This window comes from Callospermophilus lateralis, chromosome 17 (assembly GCF_048772815.1).
Source record: "Callospermophilus lateralis isolate mCalLat2 chromosome 17, mCalLat2.hap1, whole genome shotgun sequence".
NCBI classification, from domain to species: domain Eukaryota; kingdom Metazoa; phylum Chordata; class Mammalia; order Rodentia; family Sciuridae; genus Callospermophilus; species Callospermophilus lateralis.
The window spans coordinates 61,649,167-61,666,748 of NC_135321.1; the positions used below are offsets into that span (position 1 = coordinate 61,649,167).

The 17,582-nt window shown below is 36.6% G+C and overlaps 1 pseudogene; it reads right to left on the minus strand.

Moving 5' to 3' along the window:
• Positions 1-12,364: 12,364 nt before the first annotated feature.
• LOC143386100 (uncharacterized protein CXorf38 pseudogene) lies at positions 12,365-16,654 on the minus strand (annotated as a pseudogene).
• Between the last annotated feature and the right edge of the window lie 928 nt (positions 16,655-17,582).

Consider the following 17,582-nt stretch of genomic DNA (forward strand, 5'->3'; position numbering starts at 1 on the left):
TGTATCCACATGTGAAAATGCTTATTTTAATCAAAACTAAGGTGATAACCTTCTTGAGGGAATCTAATTTAAATACAGCCTCAATCTATTCTAAAAATATTTTTCTATAAAATGAATGAGATTATCTCTAAGTAATGTCGATTTCTGAACATAGAAGAGAAACAGGCACACAGCTCTTAAGCAGGCTGATTCCCCACTCGGGGTTCGTTTCCTTGCTCAGATTTTGACTTTCCAAATTCAAATTGGTAGCTGAAACCACAGTTCAAATTCCCTTAGTCTTTCTAGATCTTTATGTCATCACTGCATCTCTCTCTAATTGTACCCCACATGTCACCTGGTTTGTATTTAGAATACTTATGAAACACACATGTTTATGTCAGTTGCCTCCACTGGACTGGATTCAGGATTGTTGTCTTATTCATCTTTGGACCTGGCATAGTTGTCTCAAAACATTAAGTAGAATCCATTCCTTTAAATGGAATAACAAACAGTCCTTGCTAATGTAAAATTGACTTTCACAAGCCTACAATTACTAGATAAGTCTGAGACACAAAAGGGAGAGGGAGCGTGAGAGGAATTTACTAACTCTAGATAGGGCAGAAGGGTGGGAAGGGAAGGGAGGGGCCAGGGGGTTAGCAATGATGGAGGAATGTGATGGACATCATTATCCAAAGTACATGTATGAAGGCATGAATCGTTATGAACCTGCTTTATATACAGAGATATGAAAAATTGTTCTATATGTGTAATAAGAATTGCAATGCATTCCACTGTCATGTATTTAAAAAATAAAACCAATTAAAAAAAAGAAGTAAAAATTTTAAAGTATCTTTATATTATCCCTCTCTTCTCAGCTATGCTTTGCTTGACACCAGGTCTTAAGTTTTTTGTTTTGTTTTGTTTTGTTTAGAGAGACAGAGAGAGAGAGAGAGAGAGAGAGAGAGAGAGAGAGAGAGAGAATTTTTTAATATTTATTTATTTATTTTAGTTATTGGTGAACACAACATCTTTGTTTGTATGTGGTGCTAAGGATCCAACCGGGGCCGCATGCATGCCAGGCAAGTGCGCTACCGGGCACATCCCCAGCCCCCAGGTCACGTGTTTGATTCATTCTTTTTGATAGAGAAATGATGACGAAATCCAGCAAACAGAGCAACTGCAATGCAAACTGATTGCAAAGGAAACAGTCCTTTCAAAGGAGAAGGATTAGACCTCTTAGTGAAGGAGGGATTGAGGCAGGGGAGGAGGAAAAGAAATAATGGGGCAGTGGCAGCCCTGCACAGGCAGCCTCCTGGGAGACAAGGGGTGGACAGCGGTGGCCATTCTACCCACAGGGCTGGGCATGGAGTGCATGGGTCAGCATTCATGAAATGGAGATCCATAGGCTCTGAGTTTCCAGGACAGTCTTTCTCAATTTCAGCTGGGTGTCCTGTTATCAGAGGACTCAGAGACAGTTGGGCTTGCCTGTGGAAGGTCATATCCCAAAAGTGTGATGCTATAAAGCAAACACAAGTCTCCATATTTTTATATTTTTAATACAGAAGCTCAACATAGATACCAGAGTTGGCTCTTATGAAAGCAGTGAAGTTAGAGAAAGGAGCTATGCTGACTGAAAAAAGCACCAGTTTCTGGCATGCATTTGTCCATTCAAGTGGCCCTTACTTCCCATAAATAATGTGGTCTATTGACTGCTCACATTTGCTTTTTTCAAGATATAATTTTCTAAAATTAAACTCATGACTTCATGCCATTGATTTAACTATAACCAGGATTTAGCTTCCTAGTGGAGTTAAATTGGAGTATTTTATCACATCACCTCCCTGTATACCAAAGAGGAGAGTTTCCTAGACACTGTGCTGATTTTCTTCCCAAGGCTATTTGGCTAATTCAGTGAGCTTCCTGGTCTCCCCTGACTGTTACAGATTCTGAAAACTTTGTTTTCAGTGGACAAGGTAGTTTTCCTGGGTGTTGGACTTGCTTTTGCACAGCAGCTTCATTATCAGGGCATCTGGGGCTAAGAGAGTCTGTGGTATTTCTTAAGGCATGTCAAAGTATGCTTGAAGGAATTACTGCTTCCCTCAGAGACACCTTAATGTGTGTCCTGTTAATATGCTAAAGAAATGACAGGCCCCAAACAAAAATGTTCTATGTGAGTTCTAGGTCCTTGGATAGCATGGGAAAGAGTAACAGAGGGTGCTTTGAACTGCAGTCCTGTTCTTCACTCTTCCTAGCTGGGCCTGCTTTCAATTGTGCCTGTGGCACAAAGAATGAGCAGAATTAGTTATCTGATCCATTTCAGTGTGGCTTATGAATTCAATGTCTTCTTTAAAGCAAAGAAGACAACTGGGAATGTTTCCCTGAAAAAGTACCCTTTAACAAGATTACTTTGGGAATTGAAACTCAGGAAAAACAGTAGTGCTCATCAGCTTGATAGGTAACAGACTTGAGAGGTGGGAACATGAGGTTAAAGGGAAAATTCTATAAACAGGATCTTCTGTGCTGACCCCCACATGCTTTCTGTTAAAAAGCAATTTATCTGTAGTTCTGCCTGGCTTAAGTTAATAGGATATGTTATAGTCTGGGGCAAACATCCTGTTACCTGCTAGAGAAATGCAGGCCCAAAGAGAAGCTTCTCCTTGAAAAAAAAGGAGAACATAAGTTACCCTGGGAAGGGTGGTTACAAACTTTACACATGCCAGATTCCAGAGTCAGAGAAATATGATAATTAGAACCAGTCAGCTTGGGTCAAAGTGACCAGATTTGCCTTGAATCGATTAGGAAGTTAAATCTCCCCTTCATGGGGTAAGACTATGCAGAGTGGGGACTTGAAAATCTGATGCCATCAAGAGGTGGACCTGGCAGGACTCTCTGCAAACTTCCCTGGGAACCCCAATAACACTGGATGCTAAGAGGTATATACGGTCCCTCTCCTCTCTGAGAGGACCCTCTCTCTCTCCCTTAAGAGTGTCTCCTTCTTTCCTTTCTCTTAGCCCTTCTAATAAACTCATGCCTTCTACCAGCCATGAGAACCTGGAACCTAGGACAGCGCTAGCTGCATTAGTTTCACAGCGGGTCCTTGTTCTGTAACAACCTAGTGTTTTTGCTTCCCCCTCCCCATGGTATTGGTATCTAATTCAGGGTCTCCTGCAAGCTGATAAGGCTCTCTACCACTGAGCCACACCACAACCCTACATTTTTTTAACATAAATTTCACTTCTAATAGATTTGTTGAGTTGTAATTGACAGGCAATAAACTACCTATTTTACAAGTGTATGATTTGAGAGCTTTTAAAATAAATAGAATTGTATGGTCAACCAAATCAAGGAAAATGCCTGGATCTCTGCGGGCTGGATACGGCCTTCCTGCCCACATAAGAAATAAGCAAACAATGTAAAAAGGAAAAATGAATTCTACATAGTTGATCAAATTAAGTTGTTTCTCTGTTGTTACCACAGAAGCTGTTACAATTCATAGAAACTAATGGCAGGTAATTTTCATGTGTAGAATGAGCAGGGCTATATTTAGCCTACCCCTTGGTGCCTGGCCAGCACAGGGATTAGGTGGGTTTTTTTTAGTTTTCATTCTCAGCATGAGCAAGTTTTCAGGAAGCTGCTATTAATTTTAAATGGGCTCTGGTTCAGAATCATACAGCATGCATTATTATTTTAGTCAGGTTTCCTTCATCCTGCATCATTATTTTGTGATTTATCCATGTTCTTGCACTTAACTCTAATGTATCTTTTTATTGGGGAGTTACTTTAATTCACAAATTGTTTATAGTTTTGCTTATTCCCAGTTCAGGCTTATTGCCAATAAATTCTTACAACCACCACTCCTTTAAACCTTGGTTATTCTAGTAGGTTTGTAGTTGTATCCATTGTGAATTTTGCTTGCCTTTTCCTCCTGACTATGAGGCCAAGCACCCTTTCAATGCTGACATGCATTTTTATTTATTTTCTTCTGTGCAGTGTCTATTCAAATCCCTTGCAGCTTTTTAAAATATTAGGTTGTTTGATTCCTATTATTGGATTCTGACAGTTCTTCATATATAATTTTGTTATTGGCAAGTATTTTCTCCAGTCCATGGCTACTGTTTTTATTCTCTTAATCAAATGTTTCTGCCAAAGAGCAGAATCATTAATTTTGGTAAATTCCAATTTATGGAATTACTTTATTTTATGTTTTATGATCTTGGAGTCTTATATAAAAAATATTTGCTTAATTCAAGATCACAAAAAAATTCCATGTTTCTTCTAGAATTAATATTGTTTTAGCTTTAATATTTATTTTGAGCCAATTTCTGTAAGAAGTTTGAGGTCTGAGTCAAATTTTTAATTATTTTTTGTTTGTTTGGTTGGTTGACTTTTTGCCTTTTCTTTTTCAATACAAACCACATTGTTCCAGTACTACCAATTGTACTTTTGAACACAATTCCTTCTCTAAATGCATTTACCTTTTAATAAGCTTCAAATACAAAGAGTATAATCTTCCAATATAATTTTTTTCCATAGTAGTTTTAACTGTTCTCAATCTTTTCCTTTTCTATGTGATTTATAGAATCAGCTTGTAAATTCTGCAACAGTCTGCTGTGTTTTGATTGAGATGCATTGAACATATAGAGTAAATAGAAGACAACTGACATCTTAAAAATATTGATTATTTTAACCATCATGGTTTATTTTTCTATTTATTTAGATCTTTAATTTCCATCAGTCATGTGTTGCAGTTTTCAATGTACAGATCTTGTGTGTGTTTTGTAAAAGTTAGCCCTACATATTTTATGTTTTTGATGCTTTCTTATAATTTTTATTTCTATTTATGAATGTTCACTACTACCATATTATAAAACTGATTTTATGTGTATGTTGATCTTGATTCCTGTAACATCGATAAATACACTTATTGCTTTTAGAAGTTTTTAAAAGACTTAATCTGAGGAACTGCACTTGTAGCTCAGTGGTAGAATGCTTACCTAGCATGTGTGAGGCACTGGGTTTGATTCTCAGCACCATATGAACATAAATAAATACAATAAAGGTATAAAAAATACAATAACAAAAAAAAAGATTCAATCTGATTTTTGATATAAATGATCATGTTAATTTTATTATTTTTCTTTCCCATTTGTATGCTCTGTATTGTTTTTCCCTCTTAACTGAGAGCATTGACAGATCCTTTAGTAGCAAACTGAATAGAAATAGAATGTACATGACCCTTTTTTTCCTGAGGATATGGTTAAGTACTCAGTCTTTTGCCACAAAGTACTGTGTTTCTGACTATGTTTTTAATAGATACCCTGTGTCAGGTTGAGGAACTTTCCTTCAATTCCTAGTTTGCTAAAACTTTTAAACAGAAATGGATATTGGGTTATAATGAAATATTGTTTTACATTAATTGAGGTCATTTTATGTATAATTTGAGATTATTAATATGGGAAATTATATTGATCAGTTTTGGAATGTCAAATTAACATTGCATCTCTATGTAAAACTTTGTAATAATAATTAAACTTTTCATATATTCTTGAATTTTCTTTGCCACGTTTTGCTTAGAATTTTTGCATTCACATTCATTAGGGAGCTGGGGTTGTGGCTCAGTGGTAGAATGTTGGCCTGGCATGTGTGAGGCACTGGGTTTGATTCTCAGCACCATATGTAAATAAATAAATAAAATAAAGGTTCATTGACAACTAAAAATAAATTAATAAATAAATGAAACAGTGAAAAAAGAAAAGATCAGGGCTGGAGTTATGGCTAAGCAGTAGAGCGCTCTCCTAGCACATGAAAGGCCCTGGGTTTGATCCTCAACACCACATGTAAATAAATAAATAAAATAAAGGTATTGTGTCCAACTACAACTAAAAAATAAATATTTTTAAAAAAACATCATGGAGGGTGGGACTCATTAGGGATCTCATTTTATCCTATTGTTCTCTTGCCCTTTCCTAATTTTTTTTTAAAATGAAAATACTGGGCTCATTAAATGAGCTGAAAAACAGTCCCTCTTCTTCAGCTTTCTTTAGAATTTTGTGTAGAATTGCATCACATCTTCCTTTAATAATTGGAATTCAATATTGCTGCCCTTTTTTTTTCATTGGTTGTTCAAAACATTACAAAGCTCTTGACATATCATATTTCATACATTAGATTCAAGTGGGTTATGAACTCCCATTTTTACCCCAAATACAGATTGCAGAATCACATCGGTTACACATCCACATTTTTACATAATGCTCTATTAGTAACTGTTGTATTCTGCTATTGCTGCCCTTGAAATTGGATTCCTCTTCATGAGTGAGCTTTTGTTGTTTATAACTTGCCACAGTCCGGCTGCAGCAAAATAACCAGGGGGTGACGAGCAACTTGTGTACATTGATACAGCAGGAGTGGGAGCCATTTATTGTAGGACAGGAAGGGTATATATACATTCCAAACAGCTTATCTTAATTAACATAAACTAGATACAGCAGTCAACCAATAAGGAATCTCCACACTTAGTGGCTGGCGTTACTTCACAAATCACTCCCTCTGGCAAAATGCCAGGCGCCATGTTGACTTGTTTACAGACCCTAACAATAACTTTCAAAGAATTTATTCATTTTATCATAGTTGTCAAATGTATTGGCATAAAGTAATTCATAATATTTTCTGGTACTTCTTTTTTAACTTTTTTTTTTTGAGAGGAGCAAACTGGATGTTGAACCCAGAGGCGCTTAACCACTGAGTCACATCCCTAGCCCTTTTCACTTTTTATTTAAAAACAGGGTCTTACTAAGTTGCTTAGGGCTTCATTGAATTACAGAGATTGGTTTCAAACTTGCCATCACCCTGTCTCAGTCTCCTGAGCTGCTGGGATTACAAGCATGTGCTTGGCTTTTATTTTAATATATGTAGAATATTTAGAGATAAAATGTTTCTCATTCCCGATATTGGTGATTTGTGTCCATTCTTAAATTTCCTTGTCATTCTTCTAGAGATTTATCAAGATTACTATATTTCTTCAAGAGCCAAATTTGTTTTTATAGATTTCCTCCATTTTTGGAAGTGTTTTATTTAATTGATTTCTATGCTGATATTTCTTTTTTCTTTAACTTCACTCATTTCTGGTTTGTTTTCATTTTCTGCTGTGTTAAGGTGGAAATTGAGAACTCTGCTCAGAACACTTCTTTGCTGACAGGTGCACATAGTCTTATAAACATTCATTGAGTAGTGCATTAATGGCACCTCACTATTTTTGACATGATGTGTTTTCTTTTTCATGACTTGAAACACTTTCTAATTTCCTTATTAATTTTGTTTTGTCTTATGGATTATTTATATGTCTGTTATTTACTTCAATTATTTGCATATTTTCTAGTAATCTTTTTGTTACAGATTTAAGAATAATCAGTAGACAATTTTCATTACAGCTTTATAAATACAAACTAGTTGGATAGATAATACATGCAGTGACATGTATCCACATGTACCCACGTACTACCTCACATACTTTTCCCTATGATTTCCATTTTTCATTAGTGTGGCATATTTGCTGCAATTAATGACCCCAAATTGGCACTACATTATTAGCTATACTCTATAACTTATATTGTTTCACTCTGAGTTACACAGTTATGTGGGTTTTGACAAACATATAATGATATATATGCACCACTACAGTTTTCAATAGAATGGACTCACTACCCTAAAAGCCTCTATGTTTCACCTATTCATCCTTCCCTCCTCTCCTCTTAAGTTCCTGGTAACCATTGATTTTCTAACTCTCTGTACAGATTTACCTTTTACAAAATGTCATATTGTTGGAATAACTTTCATTTCACAACAAGTAGCTACAAGCAGCTCAGAGTGCTAGGAGAACCTACACTTGTACAGGCCTGACAGGAACGCCTGCAGGACAGGGTTCTCTGCTTAGCGAGCCATCTGTGAAACCACATCCTCAGCACTTGTGGTTAGCGTTGCCAAGCTACTAGACTACCAGGTCAGGAAACTGAGGGTCAGGTGCTTCAGGGCATGAAATCCCTCAACTCATAAAGTCCTCCTCCCTTAGGGACAAAGACCCTTCCAGACTGCCTTCCATCACAACAGCAATATTTAGTGCTTCCTTATAGTGTGGTTACATTAGGCATAAGATGATTGGCTTACAGATGTTAAGGTGCTTTTGTGTTATTGGCAGGCATGCCCTACCTGAACCCTATAAGAGCTGTATGCATTCCAAAAATAATTGAGCTTGCCTGGAGGTCCACTGAAGTTGTCACCTGCCAGCTCTCACCAGCTCCCGATGTCTATGTACTGATTTGATACTGCATCTCTACCCCCTACAACTGAGGTAGCCAAGTGACCATCGACCACACCAGTGACCAGGAACGCATACATCATATAGTTGGAACTTTCAAGTATACAGCATTTTCAGATAACCGTCTTTCATTTACCAGTATACATTTATGATCCCTCCATATCTTTTTATAGACTGATACCTCATTTATTTTTATTGCTGAATAATATTCTGTTGTAAGAATGAAGTACAATGTGTTCATACATTAACCAGTTGAAAGACATCTAAGCTGGTTCCCATTTTTGGTGATTATGAACAAACCTTCCATAAATATTCATGTGCAGGCTTTTGTGTGAAGATAAATTTTTGACTCATTAGGACAAACATTTAGGCATGAAATTGCTAGATTGTAAAGTAAAACTATGTTTATCTTTGCAAGAAACTTCAGAATCGTATTCCAAAGTGAATGTACTATTTTGCATTCTGACCAAACACAAAGTTTCTTTTACTTTACATCCTTACTGGTATTTGATACTGTCGTTAAAAAAAAAAAAAAAAAAAAAAAACTAGTCATTTTAATTGTGGCATAGTGGCCTCATTTTGAAAATCCCTAATGACACCTGGTATTTTGTAGTTTTTCATGGGTTGTTGTTCCATGTGTAGATTTCCTTGGGTAAAATGGTTTCAGGTTTTTTTTTTTAATCTATTTACTACTTGGGTTGTTTTCTTATTATTATATTTTTGGAGTTTTTTATATTTTGGATGCAGGTCTTAATAAGATATTTGTTTTGCAAATATCTTCTCCAAGTCTGTAGTTTGTTTCTTCATTCTCTTAACATTTTCTTTTTCAGAGCATAAGTTATTGATTGATTGATTGATTATTTGAGATAGGTCTCACTATGTTGCTCAGGCTTGTTTTAAACTTCTAGACTCATGTGCTCCTACCACCTCAACCTCCCGTGTTCTTTACAAGTTTTTAATTGTTCTTACAAGTTTTTAATTTTATGGAAGTCCCAATTTACCAGTATTTTTTTTCATTGATTATAGTTTGGTATTGAATTTTTAGAAATCGCTGTTTCAAGGGCTGGGGCAATAATTCAGAGGCAGACCATTAACTTAGCATATGTGAGGCACTAGGTTCAATTCAACTTTTTTTTTTTAAAGAGAGAGAGAGAGAGAGAGAGAGAGAGAGAGAGAGAGAGAGAGAGTTTTAATATTCATTTTTAGTTTTCGGCGGACACAACATCTTTGTTTATATATGGTGCTGAGGATGGAACCCTGGCCGCAGGCAAGCCAGGCAAGCGCGCTGTGGCTTGAGCCACATCCCCAGCCCGTCAATTCAATTTTTTATAAATGTCTTAGAGTTTTATGTTTAAATTTAGGTCTACAATTTTAACTCATAGAAGTAGAGAGTAAAATGATTGTTAGCAGATACTGGCATCAAAACAGACACGTACACAGTGGAATATCATAGAAGACACAGAGATAAATCCACACATGAACAGTCATCTGATCTCTGACAAGATGTCAAAAGATACATTAAAGAAAAGACACCCTTTTAACACATGGTGTTGAGAAAACTGGATAATATATGTAAAAGAATAAAATGAGACCCTTATTATATATTTCTTTTTTATACTCTTTGTCTCTTTATTATTTTGAAATAAAAAATACTAAGATAATTCAAATGCATGTTTGTTGTAAAAATTTCATATAGGAATATACAAAACAGAAAAACCAAATACTTGTAAGTACCCCAGGGCCCCAATTTCTTTATAGACATAGCACAGCAAAAAGGCTTTGGAAAAATGCATGACTTTCCAGACCTGTTGTTATAACATAAAATAGTCTTATAGCATGCTATGTGCTGTTAAACATTTTGATTTTCTATTTATCCATTATTGGCAGTGGTGCTCTGGAAGGAACGGAGGGCCTCACCTGCTAGCTGAGTGCTCTACCACTGCATTCCACCCCCAGCCCTGCTTTCCTATTTAATGTCTTACAGATCATTCCATATTATGGCACTGCAGTGACATCTCTTTCTTCCTAATGGTTGTATACTATTCTGCAGGATGGATACACTAGACTTTCTTTAACTGGTCCTCTCTCTCTTGATGGCTGGTTAACAATGCTACTGTGCATCCTTTTGTGCACACCCCTGGTCCCATCTCTGTCAAAGAGCTGTACACAGGTCGATGTCTGTGCATATGCTACTTTGCTTTAAAGTCCTCTCTGGACATGTCTTCCTTTCTGTTTAAAAGTTATTGATATAAAATTTTCTGAACAATACCTTTGATTTTTCAGAGCAGACAAATCCAATGAGATGACAGCTGGTATATCATTATCTGTACTTTACAAATCTTTATATGTGCATCTACTTCAGTGTCTCTAACATAGTTGACATTTGATAAGTGCTTTTTGGATAAATGGGGAAAAATTAATTAGACACAGGTACAAAGTGGAACAGTTCACATCCCAAAGTTCCTAGAGTTAGAAATCATGACTTAAACTGGTTAGTGAATCAACAAGATTCCATTTGACTCCACATTTTGTACCTCAGAGCTAGAAGCTAGGAAATATTTCATTGAAGTGCCTTAGTTTGGTAAAGTTGCAGAATGAAAATTCTTTCTTGACCACTGAAAGCTTCTCAAAGAACTCCATGAAATGAAGGAAAAAAGAAAAACACAAGACTAAAAACTGCACAGCGATCGGGAAGACTAAAGTATGAGGTCGTAGGCAAATTTGCATTCACCCAGGCTTTCTAGAATTATATTAAATGCATTTTAATGTAAACATTTATGCCAAATATACCTCCTCCCTCCACTCATTCTCTACAAATTACAACCTTGATGGGAAGCTGAATAGGCAAAGGAGCAGGATCCCATTTGTTCAGGCTTGGTATGGTGCACTTCTTCCAAGCAAAGTTCTGGGAACATGGCAATTCTGCCCCTAAGGTTCAGAGGTGATCTGACCCAGTTTAGTACCACTAGCTTTGCAAAAGATCAGACGAGGGTAAGGTGAAAGTGAGGCCTACCCCATAGACCACTGCATACAATGATACAGTGTTGTGCGATTCAGGAACAAATAGGGTAAAGTCAGGAGTTGGAGAATTTGAGGGGTAAAAGAAATAGAATAAGTACGAATGGATTTGTGAATCTGTTGAAAGGAAATGCTGTCTTAATTTTATAAGAATATTGAAATTTCACTCTTACATTTCATAACGAAGAACCAGGCTTAATTAACAGTATGTCATTTATACCTATAAATACTCAAAGGCCAACAGTTGAATATTCAGCTAGATTAATACCCACTGGGCAATGAGGGTCTGGCCCTGCACTCAGCATTAGATATGTAACTGTACAAAAATAGCCATTGCAGCCACAGAGTTTACTTCCCATAAGTACATCATAAACAAGCTGCCAACTGAGCCTTCCTCTTGATGTCCCTGAGATGAAATGGTCCTGGGCACCCCCCCTACATTGGTCAGTCAAGTCACTCACTGTTATCCAGCCCTGCACTGACCACCATGGCTGCAACCTCAGTCTATTCAAACCTGTTAGTAACAGTTCAGTTCTGAATTAAGTTGGCTAGAAAATAGCCTTCCAGGCAGTTTTTCCTCTTGCCTTCTTCCAAAATAGGAGAGTTTCTATCTCAACATTTATGTTCCAGTCCACCCCTGGCCATCTGCATGAGTGAAACTATCAGGCAGCAAGCAGGGGGATATGACACATCTGCCAGGGGACAGAGCACTCTGTAGGAGCCCTTGACACAGCCTGGCATTTACCATGATAAGCAGCTACAGGTCAGGACCAGAAAAGAATCTCACCTTTGAAATAGCAAAAGAAAAAAAAACTCTGGATGTTAACAGCAATAGCAGAAGAGTATCTAATATTTTTAGATTGGTATATATTACATAACCCCAAATTTGTGAATATGAATATATATATATATATATATATATATATATATATATATATATATATATATTTTTTTTTTTTTTTTTTTTTTTTTTTTTTTGCACAGAAAGGATGCCTGAGCTGGAAGCCATGCTGACTTTCACAGGACCTGCCTGCTTTTTGTTGAAGGTCAACCTCAGTCCTTTCTCTCAGGTGTCTGTCTTCCAGGTTCCTTTGAATCTCTTTTTTGATCCTGTGCATGTAGGGCTGTCAAGCTTCTGCATTTCTTCTCTAAGACCATTTCTAAGATCTTCATTGTTTCTTAGAAATTCCTTCACCACTTCCAGTCAATTTGAGGTCTCTTCAGGCAACACCTCTTGTTCTTCTGCTTGAAGATACATCTCTTGAAGTTCTTCCTTCAGTAATTCTATTTTGATTTCATTTACTTGGCTTGCACTCAGGTAACTTCCGGTTTCACATTTTATACCCATCTTACTGATCTTAGGGATGTGAACAGCCCAGTCAGATGTCAACTGTTCTATTCTATACTGTCATACCACAATCTTTGCAATATTCTTGAATTCATTCAGAAAACTTTGGATCTTTATCTGAAAGTCTTGGAGTCATATAGATGATACTTTCATCTCTGAAAAGTGCGTGATCTCATTGTGACACTTAATCACCTCTGTGACTTTCTTTCAATCAACCAAAAAGTGATCACAGGAGTTGATGAAATTTAAAAGAGCAGCTGCATCTTATTCCTCAAATCCTCATTTGTCTGTTAGTCATTGGGGCATGTAGGCCTTGGCTACCTCCCAAGCATCCACAGGCCAGCGGCCCAGCCAGCAGTTTCTCCAGTGCATGTATCCGTTTCTGTTGTGGTGTTTCAAAATCTCCTGTTTCCACTCCGAAAACACCTGACACTGTGGCTGAAACTGATGGGCACCACCTGCAACAGGTGGTGCTGGGGCCCAGGCCAGGGGCCAGGGTGAGCAGGCTGCAATGGAAGGACAGCATCTCACAGTGGATCGAGCCTTGCAGGCAGCTGTGCAGCAGCAGCAGGAAGTATCCTGCTTTCACCCAGTTCTTGTACTCTGAGAAATTCCCTTATTATAAATTTCAAAATAACTAAAAGTGAGTTTAAAATGTTTCACCACAAAAATATAATAGGTCAGCAAAGGACTAAATAGATATATTAATGAGCTTGACTTTTTAAGAATTCCACATTGTGTGTGGTGTGTGTGCATCTGTGTATAAAATCATATGGCACCCCATTAGTACATACAGTTATGACTCCTCAATTCAAAATGATGTTAATAAAAATTAGATCTAATACACAGGTTGAGTTAATATTTATTGATTTATTGAAAGGAATAAGGGTTGTGTTAGTATTATGGTTTGAATCTGGAATGTCCCCCAAAGGACTTTTGTGCTGAAAGCATGGTCCCCAAAGCATCAAGGTGCAGAGGTGGAGCTTTTAGGCAATGACTGGATCATAAATGCTCTGAACTCATCAGGGGATTAATCCAGTGATAGCTGAATGAACCGTCTGGGAGATGAGACCTATTTGGAACAAGTAGGTCACTTAGAAGTTGACCAGGACTTTATCTTCTCCTCCCTCTCCCTCTCTTTCTCTATTTCCTGGCTGCCCTGAACTGAACAGCTTTTCTTCATTAAGCCCTCCACCATGACATTCTGTTTCACCTCAGGTTCAGGAAATGGAGCCAGCCAACCAAGGACTCAAACCTCTGAAACTGTGAGCCAAAATTAATCTTTCCTTCTCCAAGTGATTTGTACTGGGTACTTTAGTAACAGCAATGAAAAACTGAATAACACAGATAGTATCTAAATTCCTTTTCTTTTGCTGCTGCTACTTCTTCATCTATCCTCTTTCTCCATCCTCCTATGTATAAACATACAATGAATTCATTCAGTTTGGAAAGACTATCTTTCCTGCATTGAATCGCCTTTGCTTTTTTGTAAAAGAACAGTTAACCACATTTATGTGCTTTTATTTCTGGATTCTCTATTCTGTTCCACAGATCAATTTGCAAGTTCAACAACATTTTTCTTCTTCTCCAGTATTGTTGACTATTATGGGTCTTTTGCCTTTTTATATAAATTTTAGAATAAGTTCACCAACTTCCACAAAATAAGTTGTTGGTGCCTTCACTGGAATTGTATTGAATGTATAGATAAAGTTGGAGAGAAGTGACCTCTGACAGCATTGATTTTCCTTATCTATGAGCATGGTATGACTCTTCATTCATTAAATTCTTCATTTATTCTTTTCATCAGAGGTTTAAAAACTTTCCTCATATAGACCCTACCACATTTTTTTAAAATATATTTTTAGTTGTAGATTGACACAATACTTTTATTTTATTTATTTATTTTTATTTGGTTTTGAGGATAGAACCCAATGCCTCACAAGTGCCAGGCCAGCACTCTACCACTGAGCCACAAACCCAGACCTCCTTGACAACACTTACCAGGTTATGTTCCAAGTATTTTTTTCTTGATACTAGTGCAAATTATATTGGGTTTTTAATTTCATATTGCAATTGTTCATTGAGGATATATAGGAAAGTAGTTGAATTTGTATAGTAACTCCATATCATGTAACATTATATAGTAACTTATTAATTATAGAAATTTTTCTGATTTCTTTGAGATTTCCAACATAGAAAGTCAAGTCATCTGTGAATAAAGAGCGTTTAATTTCTTTTCTCCAAATCTGTGCACCTTTCATTCTATTTTATTGTCTTATTGCATTAACTAAGAACACAGGAGCAGTAAGAGGAGGCATACATGCTGTCCTTTTGATCTTAGGAGCAAGCACCCAGTTTTTCGCAGTATGTATAAGATTGGCTGTTGGGTTTTTTGCTTTGTTTTTGATAGATTTTTAGTCAAGTTGATGAATTTCCATTACATTCCTAGTTTCATGAAAGTTTTAGTTATGAATGAACATTGGAGTCTGCCAAATGCATTTTCTGGATCTGTTTATATGATCAAATGATTTTTCTTCTTTAGTCTGATTGATGAATTAATCACTTTAACTATATTTTGAATGTTGAGCCAGCCTCGCACACCTGGAGCAAATATCACTTGGTCTTGCTGTAGAACTGCTATTATGTATTGTTAGATTCTGTTTGCCAATACTTTGTTGAGGATTTTTAAAAATCTATATTCATGAAAGATATTGGTCAGCACATATTTTTTCTATTTATGCCTTTATCTTGTTTTGGCATATAGCCCCATGGAATGATTTGGGAAATGTTCCCTATTCTTCCATTTTTCTGGGAGAGATGGTAAATAATCATTATCATATCTTCCTTAAATTTTTGGCAGAATTCACAGTGAAATTTTTTGTGCTTGGTGTGCTTTCTTCCTTGGAAGGCTGTTTATTATTCACCTGTTTCCATTCCAGATATAGAACCGTACAAGATTATTTCTGCTTTTGTGAATGCTATAGACTGAGTTTGTATCCCTTTAAAATGTATTGGTTGAAACATAATTTCCTATGTGATGGTATTAAGAGGAGGGGACTTTTAGAACTTAAGGAATGGGATTAGTTCTTTGATAAAAGAGGCCTCAGGGGTCCTCACCCCTTCTGGTATGTGAGAACACATCCTTCTATATTCTAGGAAGTGAATCCTCATCAGACACTGAACTGTTGATGGCTTGAGTTGATTTTGAACCCACTCAGCCTCCAGTAAGATGAAAAATAAGTTTCTGTGTCAATTCAAAAGAATATCAATCCACCTGGTTTGTGGTATTCTGTTATAGCATCATGAATATATGAAGATCCTGAGTTGGTAATTTGTGTCTTTCATGTAATCAGTCCATTTTCAAATTCATAAATATATATAATTTGCATGATATTCTTTTGTGAACCTTTTAAGGTCCTTGACATCAGTGGCAATGAACTTCTTTTTATTTCTGATATTAGTAGTTTTAAATCTTTTATGTCTGTTTCCTCTTCTCCTTCCTCTTCCTCCTACATCCTCCTTCTTCTCTCTTTGCAGTTTCCCCTTCTCTCCTAGTTATCCTAGCATGGGTTTCTATCAATTTTGTTGATCTTTTCAAAAAATTAGCTTTGAATTTTGTGAACTTTTTGATATTGATTTCCTTTTTAAATATCTCACTGATTTTTGTTCTAACTTTTTGTCTCTGTCTTTTCTGCTTTATTTAGGCTCTTTCTCTATTTTCCTAAGGTGAATGCTTAAATTATCAATGATTTATCTTTCTTCTCTTTAATATAGGCATCCAGTGCCAAAGTCTTCCTTTTAAGTACTGTTTTCTCTATATTCCTCAAATTTTGATCAAGTGTCTTAATTTTCAAAATAATTCTGAATTTCTCTTGAATTCAGAATTGAATTCTTGAACTATTTGGCTCATGTACTGTCTAGAAGTATGTTGTTCAATCTTCAATATTTGAGGAATTTTGTTGTATTATTCTACTATATTTTCTACTTTGCTCCATTGTTGTCTAGGGTATGTTTTATATGATCATTATTCTTTTAATTTGTTCAGTTACATTTTATATCCTAGCATGTGATCTATCTTGGTTAGAGTTCTATATGATCTTGAGAAGGATGTGAATCCCACTGTTGTTGGATGGAGTAGTCTATAGATGTCAATTATTTCCAGTTAATAATTGTGTTTTAGTCAGTTTTTGCATTGCTGTGACCAAAAGGCTGACAAGAAGGACTTAAAGGAGAAAAGTTAATATTTGAGGTTTTAGAGTTCCGTTCATGGCTGGTTGATTCCTTGCTCTGGGCCTGAGTGAAGCTGAACATCGTGGCAGAAGGATATGATGGAGGGAAGCAGCAGAGCACATGGCAACCAGGAAGCAGAGAGAAAGCTCCACTCACCAAGGACAAAATACAAATCCCAAAGTCATACCCCTACTGATCTGCTTTCTCCAGCCACAAGCTCCCTGACTACAGTTACCATCCAAACAGTCTTTATCAGCGAATGAATCCACTGATTAGGTTATACTTCTCATAATCTAATTATTTGACCTCTGAAAATTCTAGCATTATTTCACACATGAGCTTTTGGGGCACACCTTATAGCTAAACCATAACATTCTACCACCAGCTCCCCAATTAGTCAATTTCCAGGAGTCCCCTTAGTTTTAACATTTCCAGTATTGCCCAAGAGTCCAAGTTCAAAATCTCATTTGATTCAAGACAAGCTCTTAGTTGTGAGAGTGGCACAGAGTAAACATTTCCATTCCACAAGAGAGAAATAAGCATAGAAAGAAGAAATGGGACCAAAGAAAGCAAGACTGAAATCCAGGTGGGCAAATGAGTCCTGTAGCTCCATGTCCAGCATCTGGAGCACATGGCATCCTAATGTTCCATCCAAAGAGCTTGTGTAGCTCTATTCCTGTGGAATTGCTGGTT